Genomic DNA, 23886 nt, shown 5'->3' on the forward strand with positions numbered 1-23886 from the left:
GATGTTACATCATCTAAAGAAAATCAAAGCTACATTATCTTAGTGAGTGCATTGTTGATATTACCATTGTGTATGTCTTCCCAGACCTTATTTGCCCATATGCAAAGATGCAGACATTATAACTATTGGGAACAAATCTGATCAATGGTTGTGTGTCAGCAATTTGCTCTACACATAAATAATAAGTATGAGTGACTAAAGAAAATGTCTACCCAAAGCCTACCATGCATCCCTGATGTTTTTAAAGAAATTAACCCAACAATACTAGTTTTAGGTACCATTTAGTGATATTTTCATAACAATATGTTCTACTTATCAATAACAAAACCAAATCACTATTGGAATGATTGTGTTCATGTATTACAATTAAATTTTCTTTAAAAGATCTGTATTCGTGTAGGCATTAGGCAAACGTTGTGTGGCACAATCCAAACCATTCACATAAATCCCATAGGACTCTAAATCCCACGTTATAGTTGTAATATTTTCACTATAGGGCAATTCACAACTATCTTTGTGAGAGTAGCATGATCAGAATCTTGGTATAGCCATCTTCATGAGGTTAACATGATTGGGATATTTAGATTTTTAGGCCTGGTTACCATTGGTCATGTAATTAAATATAATGCATTCCAACTGGCATTTATGAAGGAAAGCCATCTAACTTACACAAATTGTGAAAATTTCTACATCAACAAAGTCAATGTAAATATTGTCAAAATGAACAAATATATTTTCTATTTACCATGTGCTCCCATAACCTATCAGGACAACCCAATTCATGTAAGGCCTGGAGGAACGATACATTTCTCTCTACAAGTATGAGTATAGTATACAAAAAATCATGTCATCATCTTACCTTGTCTGTATCATTTACACGGATCTCTGAGCATCCAAAAACACAACATTTTCCCCAGCCATGTGCGACCACGTTGCAATGACTTTGTCTCTATATGCAGGCGTGTCCTCAAACTATTTCACACATAGTTGCCTAAATTGCCAAATCTGTACTTTTTCTTTGTCATCTCAAAATTACATCCTCCCAAAACAGAAATACTCACTGATCAAGTTGCCATGGCTATAAATTTTAAAAATTAAAAATAAAATAATAAAAAAAAACCTGTTTTAAGGAACTGTTAAGATTTTATCACCTAAAAAATTGGAATACAAAGTCTAAGAAAATGTATAAAGTGGTTAAGATTGTTCAACCAATTTGATCTTAGTCTTGTGACTTGAGAACAGTGGGCTACACAATTAGTTGATTTTATTTGGGCCTACATATGACACATACAATTTATGAGTGCATCTGTATCAGTTTGTCTTCTTTTCTTTCTTTCTTTCTTTGTTTTTTGGTTTTTTGGTTTTTTTTTTTTTTTATTGATTTTTTATTGGTAGAATCATGTGATATAGAAGAAGAAACTAACCTGTGTTCCCTTCTCAAGTAAGTGAATTACAAAAGATGAGACTCTAAACCGAATCTTCACATAGGGCTGCATATATAAAGACATAGAACACAAACCATTAGCAAAAAAAAATCCTAAATATCTCTTTCTTTTCGACAAAACTTATGTACAACCTAAACAATTTTAATGATTTTCTTTTACCTGTCAATATTGCCTTTACAAACTGATATTTGGTCAACCGATAAACACTACTTAATAGTTTTGGAAGTGCAAAACCCTATCCAGGCTACATACAGTTGCAGAAATACAATTTTGAATTCTAAATATGATGGTTACATTTCATGTTGCTCAAATTGTCTATGTTAACATTCTAGCTTCTGTAGATTTTAGTTACTCCAACTTTTATGTAGTTGGTATCTAGGATTGCCTTGAGTACTTTTTCTTTTTATTACCCAAGGTAAAATTGTTGTTTTTTTTGTTGCTTAATAGTGACTGAACTTACTAATTTGTTGCACTAATACTAGCAAAGGGGTTGTGTACCAATAAGGCACATTAGGTAGAAACAGTTGTCTAACAGACATTAACCTTCCTTTTCTACATGAGCTCTTGGAGCAAATCATAACAGAGTTCAGATTTAGAAGTGGGAACACCTTGATCTTACATATGAAAAGAAGTATTAATACTAGGAAGTTATTGCCAAAGTATGGCGGGTACAAGAATACAATGGGATTACAGTTTTGAGGTTTCTAACTGGCCTTCTAATTTGTTTAGAATTTGGTTAGGTCTTATTTTTATTTTATGCAAATGTAGAAAAATGTGAGGGACTACTTAGGTGAATTTTTTTAATGACTACAATTAGATTGTATGGATAGTTGGGATTTTTCCATACTTATACATGCTTGTAGAGCCTCCTTTGATGATAGTCAAACATAGAATTAGGCTTCTTGTTTTTTACTATTCTTAGGAGAGATTCTCTCCCTTTTGGAAGAGTGAATCTCAGTTCATGGTTGTGATGCTTAAGCAAATTAGTGTGGTGCTAATGCATATCATGGTATGGATCTGGCATAAAAAAATAATAAAAATTATATGATCCAATGGTTTCATCCAAATGTGGAAGTTGAAAAGGCTAAGCTAAAAGTCCTAGGGGGGGGGGGGGGGGGTGGGGGGGGGGTGAATAGGACTATGCGAAATTAAAAATTAAAGGCGGAATTATACAAAAGGAAATATAGATAGCACTTAAACAATCCCACAATGCAGAAATGTAAAACAACCTCAAATGTACAAGTATTGAGAGGTTGATACAGATGTTGTTCTAAGGACAACCTTATACCAAAAACCAATGGCTTATAGTAGCACAACCTGATTCTTAGAACGGTCTGTGTATCAAAATCTCAGACTGATACAAATGAATAAGGAAACTAATAAAATATCAAAGAAGGAAACTAAGCTATTACAACATTCCCACACTTGCATAAAAAGAATTACAACATTCTCCACAATTGCATAAAGGGAAATTACAACATCCACAAAATGAAATAATCAATCAGTCACCATAAGACCAGAAATTATAGTGGTTCGCCTGTGTGTACACCAACTGTATAGAAAAATAGCCACACAACTACTCCACTCCTAATATCCTCACATAGTGGAAATTAGTGTTCACTATGAAATAGGTTTTCAAGGTTCACCTAAAACCCTCACAATTGTGTCTTTCAACTAGGCTTACACAATTCAAAAGCCCCACACTCTGAGTTTTCTGGATCACCTCAGACAAACTAAAAGAAAAAGATTTTTCTAACACAATTTCAAAGAAACCAAAAGAATAAATTTACAAAAACTGTAAAATACTTATCTGGATATTCTCCTTTGTTATAGCCCGGAAGAACCAATTCGGAGTAGAAGTTCAACGTAGATGTTTTAATGTTCATACTCACTTATGAAATGGTTCTAAGTTCTAAATTGATTTTAGATTAAATCACTTTGGGCTAGCTTGATTTGATTTTGATTCCAAGAAATGGGAAAACTTCAATCCCTTTTTCAAATAAGATTGGAATGTAAAAACTCAAAATCAAATACAAACAAAGCTAATTAAAGAGAATATAAAATGAGCACTAAAAGCTTAAGAATATCACTAACTTATCTCTCAGAGCGATGTCTTGATTTTGCTTGAATTAGATATCAAACTCTGAAAATCGTGCTCTATTTATAAGTGCAGAAATCGTTCCTTCGACTAGCCTAGGAGATAACTCGATTGGTCAAAGGACCAACAACCTTTTGAAAATTTAGGTGTGACAAGATCAGGCCGTTCCACGACTGGTCGAAGAACCTACTCGACCGGTCGAGTGGCCTCCACGAGTGGTCGTGCAGGACTCAATTTAATTGCTAGACTTTGAGATGAGCTTGCAGGATTGGTCAAGTACTGTTCACTGAACTGGTCAAGCAGTCTCAAGGACTGGTCGAGGCAATAACAAAAAATCTCAAAAATTAGTAACAAACTTAAGACTAGTTAAGGATTCCTTGGACTGGTTGAGTCAGTACTAGGACTAGTCGAACATAGTCTAAGACTAGTCAAAAAACAGACTATGCACTTATAAAGTGACCCAATTAAATTATGTATTCAAAATGACCTATCCTATGGTCAATCTAGGGTTATTCATACCTTATAAGCGATATATGAATATTGAATCTTCTTTTGCTTCAGTTGATAGTTGTTCTTTTGAAGTTCACGAAGCTTGAGATCTTAACATATGATGAAGCTTGAACTTGAGAAATTTTAAAGCTTGAATTTGAAATTCATTGAAGCTTGAGCTTGAGGTACTTGAGTTGTACTTCACCTTGAGCTTTAAGTACCAAAGTAAAGACTATTGTCTCGCCTTAGATGAAGCTTTGAAACCTTAAACTTTGAAGCTTGAAGGAGTGAACTATCACATGGTGTTGTACTTAAACATGTATATCTCTTGATCATGCATTTGAAGTACTTGAGGTAAAGACCATTGTTCTTGTTCATGAGATGCACAGTCTTGAATATGTAGATGAGCTACACCAACACAAATTCCAAGAGGTTTTGGCACTACAAAATTTGACAATCATAGGAAATAGAAAACATAGCACTTACAATCTCCCCCTTTGTCAAATTTGTGACAAAACACACTTCGATAAAAATAAGCATAATATGCACAGTAAAAAATCATGCACCAGTTACAACCTGGTTAAAGAATCATGCAGTAGTTATAAACAGGTTAAAAGAAATCGCCATCTACAAATCGCATCTACTCCCCCTTACAAAAAAAAATGGCTACCTATCCACAATCCACAATCCACATATCACAAGCATGATAAAATTCTCCCCCATTTTGTCATAATATGACAAAGGAAGGAACCAATAAATATTAATGGAAGTAGATAAATAAGGAAGAATAGAAAGAGTAATGAGGAAGAAGAAAATATACGATCAAGATTATCAAGTTAACCAAATTCATAAGCAAGCATGTTCAACCCCATAAAACAAAAGAAATCCAAGTATCATAAAAGTTATTACAAACCACATATTCAAATACTAATCAGAACCCAATGAAGGAGCAAGTATGGTAGGATCAATTTGGTGAAGTCTCTTGTTAATGTGCCCAAGATATTTGTGCATATATTTAAATTGCATATCATGGGACACATTCATGTTTTCAACCTTCTCCTCAAATGAGCGCAAACGTGTACTAAAGTCAGATGGCTGATGTCAGGATCATCAGTTAAATTGGATTCGATTTCATCAAAAATGTCATCCATATTGATGTCATCTGGAGGCAAAATACTCTCCTCTTCATTTGCAACATCAGCTCCACCAGCACCCACATTGACTTGGCCAAGGGCCAGTTTCAAATTCATCTTATTAATATTGGGGTTGTTGAATGGTAGGTGGTGAATGGGAGCTTCTCCTACATGCATAGCCACTAAACTATGGGTAGCTAACACAGTCATAACATAAGCGAAGGGAATGTCACTGTATCCTGGATGGAGATGGAACTGAATGATGCAATGACAAATCAAAGAAGGAAGACATACAGAGGTAGCAGAAATGATGAAATGAAGAATACGAACCATGAACGTAGTGAGTTCAGTTTTGTTACCAGAACGCGGATAGATATTCGAAATGAAAATCCTGTGAAGGATTCTGTATATGGGTAATAAAAACTTTGAGGGAAGCGCATTTTCAGCAGTATTCCATTCCATATTCATATTGTATAAATCTTTAGTGAGCATATGCTTCTTGAAAGTGCCGTAGTTTGTCGATTGGCATGAGTGTTAAGTTAGTTAAACAGAGAAGCTCCATAGGAAGATCAATCAACCGTCTGCCTCAATCAGATGTGGGCCTAAAAAACACTAGGTAATTAAAACCCTTAAAATTGATTAAAATATCATAGGGTTTTTGGGTTAGAAAACTTTTTCACACTGCAAAAAAATCTCTAAGTTTTCTACCTTTGTTGATTTATCAACGAGCGGTTCGATGAAATCGAACCTTACTATCGATGTCCTCGAAACTCACTCGATAATATCGAAATGAGGACTTAAGATGTCCAGCAACTGCATATACCTCTGGACGGAATTATCGATGTATCGATAGCCGTATCGATATCATCAATAATTGAATCTCGAGTCTATCGAAGTTGACTCAATAAAATTGACATCATATATGTTGTGTCCAAGTTCTGTTATGGTAAATCGTAAAATCTTCGATATATCGAAAAACTCCTCGATATCCTCAGAATTCAAACATCGATGATATCGGAATACCTTCGATGATATCGATTTGGATAATCTATTTTCTAGCAATATTTTTAGGTTGTTTATCTTGGATCGAGGGTCACTCAATAGAATAGATATTTAAATATCGATGATATCGAGGCTGGGTTGATGGCATCGAGAATGGACATAAACCGTCCAGCAAGCTTAACTGAAAAATTCTTTGGATTTATTGATGCATCGACACGACTATCGATATCATCGACATTCAAATTCCGATGATATTAAGTATGCCTCGATCATTTTTTAACCTGAAATTCTTCAAAGGCAAGTCTCTCTCATTTTTAAATGTCGAGGAATTGAACCTTGTGTTGATGAAACTGGAGTTCGAAATCTGATGACATCGATGCAAGTTCGATTTCCTTGACCAGATGGGAAAAGGTTTCAAAAGCGTTTGACACTTGAGTTAGTGTCTTCAAGTAGATAGTCGATGTTATCGAGAGTATACGCTTGATGATATCGACCCTACTCAATGATATCGAACTCTGTAAAAAATATGTTTATTTTATATCCATTGGAACCTTCTGCCTATTTAATGAGAGCTTGCCCTTGATTGTTGGATAGAGAAAAAGAGAGAGTGCTTTTGTGTGCTTAATACTAGATCATATACCCTTAGCCTTTTTCTCTCATGGGAGTTCATCCTCCAATCCACCCTCATCATTGATGTTCAATAGAGTAGATTAGGGAATGAACTTCCGCATTCAAGGATCCTCCAGCTACCACCTTAATGGCAAATCATTAAGCTGAGATGCCTTGAATACATAGATGATTGGAATCGCTCTATCTCCCTTATAGGAAAATATTCAATAGAGTAGGATTCCATTATAGCCTTGACCCAACCTATCGCCATGAATTAGTACATCTTCTGAGTTGCGGATCAAGGAAACTGAAGTTCTTCATTAAAGGAGGAGATCTTCAACAATGCGCTGAAAAGGACTCATCTGCTTATCTATAAGTTATTAGAGTCCAGAAGACCCTTGTGATCATTCCTTCTGTAGGATTGGGTCCAAGGTGTTTCTCACCCCTTGCAAGCCCTCGTAAGAGGCCTCCGGCAGGAGTGTATGTGGTAGGTGCTTCGTGTTGACCCTTGCTCTGTGGAGATCAACTCTTAGGTCCTTGTAGTAGGTCCTTGACCAGGGTGGTCTAAAAGTTGGGTGCTTTGTGTTTACCCTTGCTCATAGGAGCATAAATTTGTAAGGTTCCGTGAGTGGATCCTTAGCTAGTGTGCCTACTATGTGTTAACCCTTGCTCATGGGAGCGTAAACTGTCAGCCTAGGTGTAGGTTATACTGGTTAGAGGTAAACCTGATTTAAAACCTCCGATTTGGGGTGAACCTATTGTGAAACCTCCTTAGTGAAATCCAGTACACTCAAGGGTTGAGTGCATTAGCCGAGAGTGGAGTAGACAAGTAGTCAAACCACTATAAAAATGACTGTGTTTGTGATAGCTATTGTCTTTCATTCCTATGTGATTATATGCTTACATATTTGATTATCTAAGATCACATCTCACACACAATCACATCCATCAGAAACTCTGATTCACATCTTATTTATCTTTCAAAGTAGTTTTTATGATTGGATCCTCTATTTGGCTTGGAAGCCATTAGAGTTATTTTGAAGAAATCCTGATTCATGCATATCTACTTAGGACAAGGTTGATAGGATTTTAAATAAACCATAAAATCTTTATAAAAGTCCTATTCACCCCCCTCTAGGACATATTAGCATATTTCTACTTCAACTAAAGCGGTCATTACCACAATTTCAATTGGTATCAGAGCAAGTCTCTCTTAAAGGGCTTCACCGCCTAGAGAGTAATCTTCACTAAAGTTGGTAATATGGACAAAGGAGAGGGCTCATCGGTCACTAGACCTCTAGTATTTGATGGATCAAATTATGCATACTGGAAGACTAGAATGCACTACTTTCTGAGATCTTTAGATCATGATGTTTGGGATATAGTTGAAAGATTATATGGACCACCGTCTGAAAAAATAGTACTTAAAAATGGCACAACTATCATCAAACCAAAATCCAAAGAAAAGTGGACAGCATTCGATAAAGAAAACCAAACTGTCAAGGCTAAAGCTATGAATGCTATCTACTATGCTATGTCCGAAGATATTTTCAATCAAATCAGTATGTGTGGGACAACCAAAGAAGCATGGGATTTGTTGGAAACAACCCATGAAGGAACAAGCACTGTGAAGAGATCTAAACTGCAACTCCTGACATCATAGTTCGAAAGTCTCTGAATAGAAGAGCATCAGACTTTCATGGAGTTTTTCACAAAACTGAATATCATTTGCAACTCCATGGGTGGATTAGGTGAGAAAGTTCCGGTCCCAAAAATCTGTAGAAAAATACTAAGATCATTACCGAAACGGTTCAATCCTAAAGTAACAACCATTAAAGATGTAGAAATATAGATGAAATGAAAGTAGAAGAACTAGAAGGTTCCCTACAACCATTTGAACTACACTTCAAACAAAACCCTAAATCCAAAACTACTATCCTCAAAACATCAAAGAATACACCAAATGAGTACATTGAAAGTGAAAGAGAAAATGAAGATGAATAAGTGGCTTTATTGGCACAATGGTTCAGAAAAATCTTTCAGGAAAATCATGGTCGTCCATTTAAAGGAAAAAAGGTGGACAACAAACATTCTGCAGGTAAATTTGGTAAAAAGACTAAAGAACCACAATGTTATGCCTGTCAGAAGTTTAGACACCTGCCTACTAAATGCCCAAATAGAAAAACTAAGGGTAAGGCAATGGCTGCCACATGGGATGATACGGAAGAGTCAAACTCAGAATCTAGCAACTCAGAGAGTGATGGAGACTAGAAATCTTTAAAAATTCTTATGGTCTCCACTGCTCCAATCATTCCCTTTGAAATTGAGAATGAGGAAGAAACGCAAGCCATTGAATCACTTCCATCAGATAATGAGGAAACTGAAAAGGAAGAAGAAGAAGAAGAACTGAATAAACTACAAGATGCTTATAATCAACTCTACATCCATAGCATCAATATAGTTAGAAGACTTGGAATATCTGAAAATAAAAAGGAATTACTGTAAAAAGATCTAGAAAAACCTTGGAAATTAATACACATCTAATTAATGATCTGCAGCAATATCATTCTGATAATGATATATTAGAAAGAATCAACATCTTCCTTAAATCAGAGTCTGAAAAATTAAACAAACAGGTTGAGCTATTGAAAGACAAAAACATGCTCCTTCAAAATGAAAATCACACACTCCTATTTGATTTAGAAGAATCTAGGAAACTTGCTAAGATAAACTATAAGTTTTCCCAAAATGGTGAGAAATTAGAAAAACTCTTAGGAATGGGAAGACAAGGAAAGGACAAGAGTGGCTTAGGATATGATAAAGTTAAAACAAAAATTAGAAATGCAGCACCAATGGCTGAAAAATCTGTTGCTTTAAGAAGTAACACAAGTGCTACTCCAGTCTGTCATTTATGTGGTGATTCGGGTCATTATAAGTTTGAATGCTTGATACCTAGGAGGACACAATAGATTTCTGGTCAAAATCATTTTGGTAAAATCAAACTAACCAGAAAAATACAAGATGTCAGGAGTCCACCTAGGAATGTGGATAAAAGAAATACACAACCATCACCATTTAGAATGAATGATAGAATGAAGGAGTTATTGAACCAAGAGGCCGAGTTAAACAAGAAAACTAAATCTACCACGGTAAAAAATCCTATCACAAAATGGATAGTGAAAGAAAAGATAAATTGCCTGATAACTCACTCTATACCCTGAAATATTAAGCATGGAAAGACAAGTCCAAATCATGCATCTAGATCTGGATAACGGCTGAAATGATGCAATTTTGTACTCAACTGGTCGTGCATAACCCAAAATATGCAATATTTTATAAAATTTAAAATTTAAAATTTTAAAATAAAAAATATATACATTATGATACAGAAATACATGAATCAACAATTCATATTACATATACCAAGATCAAATTTCAATTTAGCAAACCTGCTTTTGTCAAGCGGTTTTGTGAATATGTCAGCAAGTTGAGTCTCGATCGGAATATATTCCAAAGAAATTGTCTTGTCTTTTACTAATTCACGAATGTAGTGATATCTAATGTCAATATGCTTGGTTCATGAATGCTGGATTGGATTTTTAGATATGTTAATTGCACTGGAATTATCACAATATAAAACCATAGAATCTTGCGTAATTCCGTATTCGCTTAACATTCTTTTCATCCATACAACCTGAGTACATGCATTACCTGCCGCAATGTATTCAGCCTTAGCAATTGAGAGCAATACAGAACTTTGTTTCTTACTTTACCAAGAAATTAAACAATTCTCAACATAGAAACAACCACCACTGGTTGATTTTTGATCATCAATGTTACTAGCCCAATTAGCATCTGTGTAACCAGCTAATTGCATACTAGTATCATGTGGATACCAGAGACCAAGATTAGCTGAACTAGTGACATATCGTAAAATGCGATTAATAGTAATTAGATGTGACTCTTTAGGGTTAGATTGATATCTAGCGAAAATTCCTACGCTAAATGCAATATCAGGTCGGCTTGGAGTTAAACAAAGCAAACTACCTATCATACTATGATACAATTTAGGATCCACACTCTTACCTGTAGAGTCCTTTAAGCCTTTGAGAGTTTTAAAGTAGTACCCCTTGGAGTAACAAAATTTTTCCCACTCTCAAATCCAAACTTTTTAACTAAGTTCAGAGCATATTTGGTTTGAGAAAAGAAACCATCAGGTTGTTGTTTAACTTGCAACCCTAGAAAATAATTCAATTCTCCAACCATGCTCATTTCAAATTTAGACTTCATAAGATCTGCAAACTTAACAGTCATGTTAGTATAGGTAGATCTATAGATAATATCATCAACATAAATTTACATTATTAAAATGTGATCATTATGTTTTTTTATAAACAATGTCTTATCAATACTTCCCATTACAAAGTTATGACTTAGTAGAAACTTAGTCAACTTTTCATACCATGCCCTGGGAGCTTGTTTCAAACCGTAGAATGCCTTTTTCAGGTGGTAGACATGATTAGCATTCTTAGGGTCTTCAAAACACATTGGTTGTTCAACATACACTTCTTCATGCAAATCGCCATTCAAGAATGCACTCTTTATATCCATTTGGCATATTTTGAACTTTCTAAAACATGCAATGGATATAAATAGTCTGATTGATTCAAGACGAGCTACTGGGGTAAAGGTTTCATCATAATCGATGCATTCAATTTGAGTGTACCCTTGTACAACCAACCTCGCCTTGTTTCTAATAATATTACCAAATTCATCAGACTTATTTTTGAAAATTCATTTTGTTTCGATAATATGTTTAACTTTAGGTCTAAGAACTAAGTACCAAACATCATTTCTAACAAATTAATTGAACTCTTCTTGCATCGTAACTATCCAGTTTTCATTAGTAAGAGCTTCTTTTACGTTAGCCGGTTCTATCTGAGATGTACAACATACATAATTACACATATCTTCAAGTTGTTTACGAGTGCATACATCAGTGAGAGGGTTTCTAAGAATCTGATTAGTTGGATGGTCTTTGACAGTCCTCAGTTCAGAGTTATTTTGACTTAATGAAATATCTAGTTTATCAATTGGAAGAACTTCATCATTTTCTGAACTTGAGACAGGTGTATTAAAGTGATCATCAATAACCACATTAATTGAATCTTAGACTACACCGGTCCTCCTATTAAGGACCTGATATGCTCGACTATTCAGAGCATACCCTAAAAATATCCCTTCATCACTTTTGGTGTCAAACTTACCCAGATTTTCTCGGTCACATAAAATGTAGCTGCCAAAAACAAGAAAGTATTTGACAGTAGGCTTCTTATCAAACCACATTTCATAAGCCATTTTACCATTTAATTTTCTAGTATAAACGTGGTTGATTATATAACAAGTAGTATTTAAGTCTTCGGCCTAAAGATTTTTAGGGAGCTTCATACTATTTAGCATTACATTTGTCATTTCTTGAAGCACTCTATTTTTTCTTTATACTATACCATTTTATTGTTGTGTTTTGGGTGCAGAGAATTCATGTGATATTCCCTGATCACTACAAAACTTCTCAAAACTGCTATTTTCAAATTTTGAACCATGATTAAAATTGCGGTAATGACCGGTTTAGTTGAAGTAAGAATATGCCAATATGTCCTAGAGGGGGGTGAATAGGACTTTTTCAAATATTTTATTATAATTTAAAATCCTATCAAACCTATCCTGAGAAAATATTCATAAATTAGGATTTCTTCAAAGTAACTCTAATGACTTCCAAGCCAATTAGAGGATCCAATCATAAAACTAATTTAATGATAAACATGATGCAATTCAGAGTTTATTATGGATGTAACTGTGTGTGAGGTGTGATCAAATATGAAAGCATTTAATGAAATCACACAAATAATCAAGGACAAACATCAATAACAAAAACAGTCATTTTTATAGTGGTTCGACTACTTGTCTACTCCACTCCCGGCAACCGCACTCAACCCTTGAGTGTACCTGATTTAACTAAGGAGGTTTCACAACAGGTTCACCTCAAACCGGAGGTTTTAAATTAGATTTACCTCTAACCAATACAACCTACACCTAAGCTGGTAGTTTATGCTCCCACGAGCAAGGGTCAACACATAGCACCCGATTTTAGGCACACTAGCCAAGGATCCACTCAAAGAACCTCACTTGTTTATGCTCCCATGAGTAAGTGTCAACACAATGCACCCAACTTTTAGACCACCTTGGTCAAGGACCTACACAAAGGACCTAATATTTATGCTCTTCACAGAGCAAGGGTCAACAGAAAGCACCCACCACGTACACTCCCGTCGAAGGCCTCCTACGAGGGCTTGCAAGGGGTGAGAACCACCTTAGACCCAATCCTACAAAGGAATGATCACAAGGGTCCTCTGGACTCTAATAACTTATAGATAAGCAAATGAGTCCCTTTTAGCGCATTATTGAAGATCTCCTCCTTTGATGAAGAACTTCAGCTTCCTTGATCCGCAACTCAGAAGATATACCAATACATGGCAACAGGTTGGGTCAAGGTTATAATGGAATCCTACTCTACATCTATGCATTCATGGGATCCTAGCTTAATGATTTGCCATTAAGGTGACAGCTGGAGGATCCTTGAATGCGGAAGTTCATTCCCCAATCCACTCTATTAAATGTCAATGGCGAGGGTGGATTGGAGGATGAACTCCCATGAGAGAAAGGGCTTTGGGTATATGATCCAAGGTTAAACACTCAAAAGCACTCTCTTCTTTCTCTGCTAGCAACTAAGGACAAGCTCTCTATAAATAGGCAAAAGGTTCCAACGAATATAAAATGGTCATATTTATGACAGAGTTCGATATCATCGAGCAGAGTCAATATCATCAAGCGTTTACTCTCGATTGCATCGACTAGCCACTCAATGACACAAACTCAAATGTCAAACGCTTTTAAAATATTTTGCCAGCTGGTCGAAGGAATCGAAACATGTGTCGATATCATCAGACTTTGAACTCCAATTACATCGATACGAGGTTTGATTCCTCGACATTTAAAAAATAAGAGAGACTTGCCTTTGAAATATTTCACGTTTAAAAGAATGATCGAGGCACACTCAATATCATCAGAATTTGAATGTCAATGATATCGATAGTCGTGTCGATGCATCGATAAATCTAAGGATTTTTTAATTAAGCTTGCTGGATAGTTTACGTCCATTCTCGATGCCATCGACCCGACCTCGATATCATCGATATTTGAATATCGATTCTATCGAGTGACCCTTGATCCAAGATAGAACAACCTAAAAAAATTGCTAAAAAACAGAGTGTCTAAAACTGATATCATCGAAGTGCTTCCGATATCATCGAAATTTGAATTCCAAGGATATCGAGGAGAACTTCAATATATCGAATATTTTATGATTTTTCTTAAAAAAATAGGGACACATTCGATGTGCTGTCGATTTTATCGAGTCAATTTTGATAGACTTCAGATTCAAAGTTCAATGATATCGATAGGTATATCGATACATCGATAAATCCGTCCAGAAATATATGTGGTTGCTAGACATATTTTGTCCTCATTTCAATGATATCGATTGGTCATCGAGGACATCGACAGCACGATTCGATTGTATCGAACTGTCTCTCGATAAATCGATAGAGGAAGAAAACTTATAGAATTTTCGCAACTTTGAAAAAAGTTTCCTAACTCAGAAACCCTATGATATTCTAATCAATTTTAAGGGTTTTAATTACCTGGTGTTTTGAGACATGGGATGTGAAGCTTAGATTTACCTGTGGTGAGTTCGGGCCCACATTTGGTTGAGGCAAATGGTTAATTGATCCTCCTATGGAGCTTCTCAGTCTAACCAACTCAACACTCACGCTAATTGACAAACCAGGGCACTTTCAATCTCCCCCTTTGTCAATTACATGACAAAATACCAAAACATCCTAGAACAACTTCTATACTGACATCCTAAATTGTGTGTACATGAACTTTACACAATTGTACAATGTTATCTAGTTCACATACACAAACATTCAGAAGCTACTCCCCCTAACTGCAAACTCCCCCTTTCTTCTTGTAGCTGCTCCCCCTAACACCTGCATCACCATTCAGAAGTAAATATATACAAATTTCCTATGGTAGGTGTAGATTTGTTCTCCCCCTTTTTGTCAGTCATTGGCAAAGGGAAATATAACAGTTGATATTGACTGAAGTAGATAATATGGGAGAACCAGATTTCGGGGATCATATGCATATAATAGATAGATGCAAAATCAACATCACATTACAGACACTATGTGCGCATAGCAGATCAAGTAGAGAACAATGAGATAGACAAATAATCGAAAGACAAAGCATCCCCCACATCACATCCCATGGCTGATATAAACTAGATAAAACAGGGGTAAATATGTGTAAATGATAACCAGCCATATACCAAAATATCAAATATATATATATATATATATATATATATATATATATATATATATATATATATATACTGCCCACGATTGGTAGAAGTATAATAGCTATCTAAATATCCATAGGCACCCAAAACAGAGTACCTCACTCAGAGGATAACACAAAAAAAAAAAAATTGTCAAACTTTGTAAATTAGTAATACATCACACACATATATGAATGAGCATAGGGCATTCAAAAAGATATTTATGCCCCAATCATTTCAGTGAAACTCTAGGTATGTGATGACAGGAAGGATGTACTATAGACAATGAAAGCCTTTATTGTGCTGGTAAGGAATCTAGAATTCGTTTTGTTGCATGTTGCAGAGTCATCAGCATGTGTCTGATCTCTAAAAGGTAGGCTTCACAGTTCTTAAGCCAGTTCATCATGCGAGATTGTCCATCCAGAAAGTCCTGTGCAATGTCTCTTTTTGTGTTTGTCTGAATGACATTAACAGAGTCAGGGCTGTACTTAAAATTGCCCTTGCCTAAGGTTGAATCAATTTTTCCCCCACAAAACATGTTGTCAATGATGTGTAGACTGTAGATGTCTTCGTGGTTGAACCAAACACACGAGCACGAGAGATCATTAGTAGGAGGCAGTCCAAATTGTCGTGACAGCTTGGACATAAGACATGGGAATGGAAGTGTAGTGATGGATTCGTCTGAAGACACCCGAATTAATTGTTGTAGAATGAGAATGGGTAGGTACACTTGAATACCTAGATGAACATCATATACAACATTGAGAATGTATGGAGAAAGCTTGCTGCCAGAGACTTCATAGGGATACACATTTGTGCTGAAGTTGCTGTGAAGAATTTTATATGCAGGATTGAGATGCTTAACATGAAGAACATTCTTTGCATTTCTCGGTAGCACCATTACATAGTGCTCGAGTAACTTCTCCCCATACACCAAGACCATTCATATTTCGTTCTGATATGGGTATCTTAGTGACTTCTACACCAACCAGACGACTTATCAGTCTAGGGGTATGTGCTCGGTTCGATTTATGATAGTGACTGAAACAATCGGAGGATTATTTTCAACATTGTAGATTAAGTTCAAAAACTGATGCACAAGATTATGCTAAAATCTTCCTCCAAAATTTATGATATTTCCCCATCCAATCAGTTCTAAGGAGTGAACTATCACATGGTGTTGTACTTGAAAATGTATATCTCTTGATCTTACATTTGAAGTACATGAGGTAAAGACCTTTGTTCTTGTTCATGAGATGCACAGTCCTGAAGATGTAGATGAGCTACACAAGACAGATTCCAAGAGGTTTTGGCACTACAAAATTTGACAATCATAGGAGCTAGATAACATAGCACTTACAGAAGTTCATTTACCTGATGAATGTGATCATTACTCTATTTTCAAAATGTTTGTAGATGCACAGCTAACAAATGGGTGGAGCTATCAAACCATGAAAATGCACATATGGGTGTGTAAAAAGATATTCAACATGCTTCAATACAAAGTTCATGTAAGAAGTCAAGTTTGTCTGACAGTGTCCCTGACTGTGCATGTGCATGACCGAAGATCAATGTTGTTCGATGTTGGCCACAGTTGTAATAAAAGAGGAATCATAATGCACAAAATTATATGGCTTCATGATAGTCGAAGGTTGGCCTGGATTTTAATTTTAAAATTTTGATTTTGCTGGCCCAGGCCCAACCCATTGCCAAGCTTTATTAAAAGGAGAATATTACATAGGATAGATGCCATTCACATATGAAAACTATCTTAATATGCTTTAACCCAAAAACCACAAGCTACTTATTGAGAAGTCATGAATTACAAGAATATAAAATTAGGGTAAATTAGCCATGCACAACGTCGGCTAATCCAGCTTTTGTTGTAGTGTGTGTCAGTTCACAGATGGCTGAAATTTGAAAGTTGTTCTTTTTTCCTTTCCTTCTTTCTTTCTTTATTATTATTATTATTTTTAACTAGCAATAGTTTGATGATTTACTTAAACCGCCTTTGCCATTCAGATGGGGAGAATGTTGGGCACTGCATAACCATACACTACCTACTCTTATAGCTAAATGCAGTAAGCTTTGACAATACCTGGATATATATAGCTACCTGAAAATTAAAAAAGGCAAATTAGAGAAGCCAACAGCACACATTGCAATCAATGGCTAAAGAGGTACTATACCAAAAAATATTTTAGTGGATGGAAAATTGACATTAGAACAGGGGAAAGAAGACATCCAAGAGAAAGCTGGCGAAGCAGTTTACTCGTGAGCTATCCCAATCAACTCGTTTCTTAACATCTGTAAAAGACATTACAGTGGCACACTGGTAAAACAGGTGGTCACTTCTTTTTTTCTTTATTTTTTAATCAGCAGACAATCAGCCATGGAGCTCACCTCCTTTTATGATTTAGATGTTTGATCTTCCAAGGCCAAAAGGATTGCACTAGGCATCAAATCCTGGCTGTTGGAACAGAGAGCAGGAAAACACTAGCCGCTTAACACAGGTCTTTCACCTTACTGCCACAAACACCAAGTTGTTCTGGCAAACGTGCTAAACACAATTTGTCAGTACACCAAAGAAAAATACCCAAGATCTTCCTGCTATTTTATGAGGTGTTAAAGATCACCAAAGCTTTCATGGTTTCATCTGTTTAGAGAAGATAACATTCTCTAGTCAAACATTGGGCCTAACAAATAAAATCAATGTCAAATAGACTGCTGACTAGAAACTATCCTTAAGAGAAAAAGCAAACTACCTAAAGTAAAAGGAAAGCATTGCTGGAAGCCTGGAACTAACAATTTTCCCATAAATGATTAAACATTTACAATCAATTTCGATTATGTTAAATGCCAACAGGAATGACTTGGCCAAAAAATCTCAAGCAAATGAAATTTTAAAACACTTATAGGCATGCCAATGTAAACTATCCATCCATGTAGAAGTAGAAAAGACGAAAATTAAAAAATAAATAAATAAATAAATCAAAACAAAATAAAAAATGTAAGCTCACGGTAATTCCATTCAAGAAGCTTGTCTCCCAAATTAAACAGAACCACATCACCTACAACAAAACATTTTGAAGGAAAGATCATGGTAATTCCATAAGAGGGCTTCTCTAGGCCATTCCTTATTTCCTTTGAAGGAAAGATCTATATGTAATCAAGGGCTATGAATGGACTGAAATTAATTAAACAGAGATGCATCTTAATATTATTTACGATGGTAGCCTCAACTATATAAGAGTGTAAACCCACACCATGCACACACAATCTCAAGTTTCTTTTTGTATAGGTACGATCACACCATTCTAAAAAATACTTCGAGCTAGTTGTGTAATTAAGAGAATGCACTTAGTCTTTTCCAAAAAATTAAGAGGTTGTGACTGTATGATTGCTCCTCCTGCAGAAACACCATATCAGGAAAGGAACAACTACAGGCTTTTCGAAAACATCAAATGATGCAAAACCCAGTTTAAAAATTCCCCAATTGTAAATAGATTTGCATACCCATTTGTGAATGAGATAGGCATGATTTCTGCTTTGCAACACCCGCATCTTGTAAAGCTCTATAGATGTTGTATCAGTTTGTGGTGAGATAGGCATGATTTCTGCTTTGCAACACCTGCATCTTGTAAAGCTCTATGGAAGTTGTATGGAAGGAAATAAGTTATTGCTCATATATGAGTATATGGAAAATAACAATCTTTCCCGTGCTCTATTTGGTATGATTTGTTTAACCGTGATCATGAAATGACGGTGGCCCAAATATCACATGTGTGCCACAAATTCTCTTAGCATTGTTCATTAGGAAATGAAGCTTAATAGTATATTAATAGAGTTGGCTTTAAAAGATGTCATAAGAAAGAACTTTGATGGAAAAGGCTAGACAAATTGAAGGGAATGATTGGAAGTACCACATCCAGAGAAATTAAGCAATTGAGAATTGTTGTCAACATCGAGCATGTAATAAACCTGTAAATAGATTAGTATGAAAGGGATCACAATCTGCAACAAGACAAATATGTAGCAGTTAAATATTTAAGCAAATGGAATATGCACATATGTTTAGTTGAATTTTGTAGCATTTAAGACCTAAAGCATTTGCTAAGAAGAAAGAACATAAGCAAGCAGTCCAGTGCGAGATTCAGCTAGTCATGGCATTTTTAACTAAGATTGTCACTCATGTCTCAACAAAACAACCTTAACGACCTTTAGTCAATCTTAGTTGATGGTCCATAACAAGTTAGGTGACAAAGTAAAGCATTGAAATAAATAGGACACACAGAAATTACCTTATTGTCTACGCCATGAAAAGAAGTGGTACAAGGATGATTATCATCAGCTTCATTATTATGGTTCTAGACCACATCCAAAATGACCTATACTAACAGCATTACTTTCTCATATAAGCTTGAGAAAAAAAAATAATCTTGAAGAAATATATTAAAGGAAAATGGTAAATTTAAATACATGTCAATCAGTTTGCATGGCTCACAATGGAAGATCTACCATACCTCAATTCCAGCATTATGCAAGGCTTTCACCATTTGTCAGAACTAGCATAGCGGCTCATGGGAGCAAAGAAATTTATGATAGAATAACCCCATGAATTGATCTTAGAGATTATAGTGTTCCAGAAAAATCAGAAACAACAACAAATTTCTCAAATAAGCAAGAGGCCCTTCAGATTGTTTTCAGGTTTCCCTCAATCAAAAGTTCCTAGGTTTTTCACTATTGTGCTAAGACTACTCAAAGGGAAAAAAAAAAAGGATGAAGAAGAAGCAAATTCAACAAAACCAGTATACTTATTTAAGGCAACATCAGGCCATGTGATTTTGAGCCAACAACCATACAATGGTGTGTGCTAACTAGTGAATGAGCTGGATTCATGAATGAATGGCATTTCTAAATTAGCATGCTTGTGAAATTTGGTGATTAGAATTTCTCCAAGGCCATCTTCCTACAATGGGCCCACATACAAGTTTCCTACTCATATTTTCCATTTAACAGAAGAGAGTGAGTTTCTTGCAACCCTTGTAACAGGGCTCCTTTGCATTGCCTCGAGGGCATGCAGAATGAGAATTGATTATTGATAAGTAGTTCTCTAGATTTTTCTTTATGAATGGGTGAATATTATTAAGGGAAAGCCAATTTGACACAAGGCCCCATCTTTTTCCAATTTGTTCACCCATTCATTAGTAGACCATTATGTGGTTGACAACAGCAGTCAGTGATTCAAATAAGCCTTTTGCTTCTTCTTAGATGGGTGACAACGTCCAGTGATTCAGTAAGTCTTTTACTTCTTCTAAGATGTTATTGAGAAATGCTTATGCCAACGAAAGAAAATTGTTTTGTAAACATACATGAAAGAAAAAATTTCCTGCAGGGAATTGTTTTCACAGTCAGAATCATCTAATCACCACTCTTCATTTTCTTGAAAATTTTCTCAACAGGTCCTACTAACTCTACAGTTGGCACATTTGTACATCTATTTCAACTTTTTAAAACAGTGGTTCACACTATAGATGAGTCATAGCTCATAACCAAAAAGAAAAAAGAAAAAAAAAAAAAAAAGAAGGAGAAGAATGAATGAATGAATGAAAAGAAAATTAAAGGATGACTATGACCACCAATTGGTGGCCAACATATGAACAGTTAAATGAGAAGTACTCAATTGCTTATTAAGTTGGGAAATGACCCCCTGGGCATTTAAGAAACCTGCGATTATTGGGGAAATTGCTTATTAAGCAACAAATTAAGTATTAACTCAAACATATTTAGTGCTTAATAAGTGATTTTTAAGGATCACAAGCGCTCATTTCTTTAATGACAAATGGGCCCAAAAAAATTGTAATAGGTGCAAACTTGATTTCCACGGACTCCTTTGTTCAGGCTATGAAAGTTACGTTCTAAAATCCACTTGTAATACCTAGAAGGATGCAACCATAAACAGACACACTCCAAGTTAGCAAATATACTAAGTGCTATAAGCAGTCCCTTACAAGCTAAGTGCAGGGTGCTTACTATTTCTAAAGGGGAGACATTTCAACCTAGAGGATGTGCTCAATTTTTGGAGGCAAAGACTTCTCCACATCCTTGATAACTCTTCGAAGCATGTGAGGCCACAATTCCTTGTGAAGATTGGCAAGCTAAAGAAAAACCCGGTAAACTTCAACTACATATGGAAATAGAATATACCACATGGAACTGAGAGTGCAAGGTAAGTGATAAAACCTCAATGTCATTGAAGGAGCTTAGATTCTTGTATTTTTCAAAAAAATCATCTTTATTCTTGAATTTCTCTGGATCAAGGAAATGTAATAGAGCCTTATTACATAGCAACAACAAAGAGGTCAGCTGACACAAATATTATTGCACACATTCAAGAAATCAAACAAGCATCAAGAAATGCACTAAACAAAAACATGACATATAATCTCTCCTTAAATAGCACTGGAAATGTACTGCTCCAAATATAAGCAAGAAATGTAGAAAATAAAATGACTTGCAATTTAAGCAATCACATGGGAAAACAAAATATGGACAAGTCTGAAAAAAAATCAACCGGATCTAATAGAAAACCGAGGAAAAAAAAAAACAGCCTCAATAATAATAGAGCTTGAATCAATGATTGAACATAAATCCAAATGAGCAATGAATCATGCATACAGATGGTTAACTGCTAAGTTCTATAGTCATTATAAATTGAAAAAAAAAAGCACTAGAAAAACCCAAACAAAATAGTGGCTCATCATCTCCTTCACCTTGTCTGCGAAGGTATCCGCTATGAGGGCTCTAATAATAAAAACACAGAAAAAGACCTAATAATAAGTCCCAAAACAGAAAACCCCTAATCAAAAGCCTGACCTAAATGTCGATCCATCAGAAAACTCAAAACAAAAATCCATAATCAAAACCCTAATAATAATAAAAAAATCTCTACCAATCAGAACTGATGGTGGACGATTGCAGGTGGAGATGGGTTTGGTTGTTAATGATGAGGGACGGGCAGCCTCTTTTGATGGCAGCGGCTTTCGATGGAGGTTGGGCAGCCGTGCACTAACAAATCCAAAACACCTCAAAGACCCTAAACCTGCCCCAATCAAGCCCTAAACCCCCAAAACCCAGCAAAATCGAGCAAAAAACTGATGAATCCACAGCCGAGATATAACAAAAGATGAGGAAATCCCGACCTCGGACCTCATTCTCGAGGCGGTTGAGCTCAACCTTGATGGGGTTGGAGCCATGGAGGAGGTCGTTAAGATCATCAACGTGCACGTGCGATTAAGGAGCCCTTCCTACGGCCCTTGAAGGAATCAGACGGCAGCAGAACCGATGGCCGAGATGCGTCGCATGAGGACGAGGTGAAGATGGGATGGTGAGGAGATGAAGTCGTGGCATCTGCATTGCTGGTGCTTGAATCCACCATCAGAGATCCGATCTGGTTTCTGTATGTTCATGAAAGGTCAAACCCTAGAAATCGAGAGAGAGTCGCGGCAGGTATAAGGAGAGAGTTAGGGGCTGGGAACAAAATGAGGGAGTAGGGTTTATATATATATGTGTATATATATATATATATATATATATATATATATATATATATATATATATATATATACAGTGATATGCGTGGGCACCGTTTTACATAGCGCCGGTGAAAGATGCACCCAGAGTGCTGAGTAAGCACGTTTTTGTTGTAGTGTAGTGAAATTGCATTCTTGAAGTTAAAGTAATTACAATATAAACCATCCAAATTGTGAGCCCATATAAAATGTAGAATGAATCAAACGTTAAAGCTTGTTTAATTATCTATTTACCAGATTTGCCAAACTTTTTTATGGACATTTAAATAAAAATAAAAATAAACAAATCTGAAAGGACACCCATATCAGGCCCATGTCGAGTTGGGCTTGGCTACTCATTGGGTGACCCCCACCCATTGACATCTCTAGACAAGTCGCTCTGATGCAATCCATTCATATTGACTTAGACAAGCTGATCAATCAAGTCCCGGCTTGACTCAGGATATAAGTAGGTGGGAGTGGCTGAGTCTTTTAACCATGTCACCAGAATTCTTTACTCACTTAGCAAACAAGTAGGGCTAGGGCAAACCATTTGGACCCCGGCTGAAATGCTTTGCCAAAATATGCATGCTACAGATACATTTGAAATCTCAAAACACTGTTTGTCCGATTCATCTCCGAAATCAAGTTTGTTACCAGATTGAACTCATCGAGTTCAAACATCTTATGCTGTAGTCTGATTCTTTGAGATATAACGTATTTTGTAACTTGACTAATGTAGATTTTATTGTCAAATGCCTTACAATCTGATAGTTTTTTCAGGCCACTTGACCGGTCGAGGGCTCGACCGGTCAAGTGGGCATCTCGACTAGTCGAGGATTGCTTGACTCAAAGTCCAACGTCTTATGATTTTTGGTGTTCGGGCTGCTCGACCAGTCAAGGGGATGGCTCGACCAGTCGAGGGGGTCCCTCGACCAGTCGAGGACTCAGCTCGACCAGTTAAGGTTCACAGATTCGAGTCCGGATCTTGTGCGGACTGCAGAAATTTGAGGCGGTTTCGTAAGAGTGCGAAAGGAAAGTTTCCTAAACTATAAATAGGGGTCCCTAGGTCTAT

The 23886-nt window shown here is 36.1% G+C and overlaps 2 long non-coding RNA genes across 2 annotated transcripts; both read right to left on the reverse strand.

The window, feature by feature from the left end:
- Window positions 1-16624: 16624 nt before the first annotated feature.
- LOC131246082 (uncharacterized) lies at window positions 16625-21397 on the reverse strand. The gene is made up of 3 exons (XR_009171154.1): window positions 21274-21397; window positions 21115-21178; window positions 16625-17356 (listed from the first exon to the last, which is right to left on the reverse strand). It is a non-coding gene; the product is annotated as an uncharacterized LOC131246082 (long non-coding RNA).
- Window positions 19085-19800, reverse strand: LOC131246083 (uncharacterized). Its single transcript, XR_009171155.1, has 3 exons — window positions 19764-19800; window positions 19542-19628; window positions 19085-19221 (listed from the first exon to the last, which is right to left on the reverse strand). It is a non-coding gene; the product is annotated as an uncharacterized LOC131246083 (long non-coding RNA).
- Window positions 21398-23886: the final 2489 nt, after the last annotated feature.

The sequence above is a fragment of the Magnolia sinica genome, chromosome 5, assembly GCF_029962835.1.
Source record: "Magnolia sinica isolate HGM2019 chromosome 5, MsV1, whole genome shotgun sequence".
Classification (NCBI taxonomy): domain Eukaryota; kingdom Viridiplantae; phylum Streptophyta; class Magnoliopsida; order Magnoliales; family Magnoliaceae; genus Magnolia; species Magnolia sinica.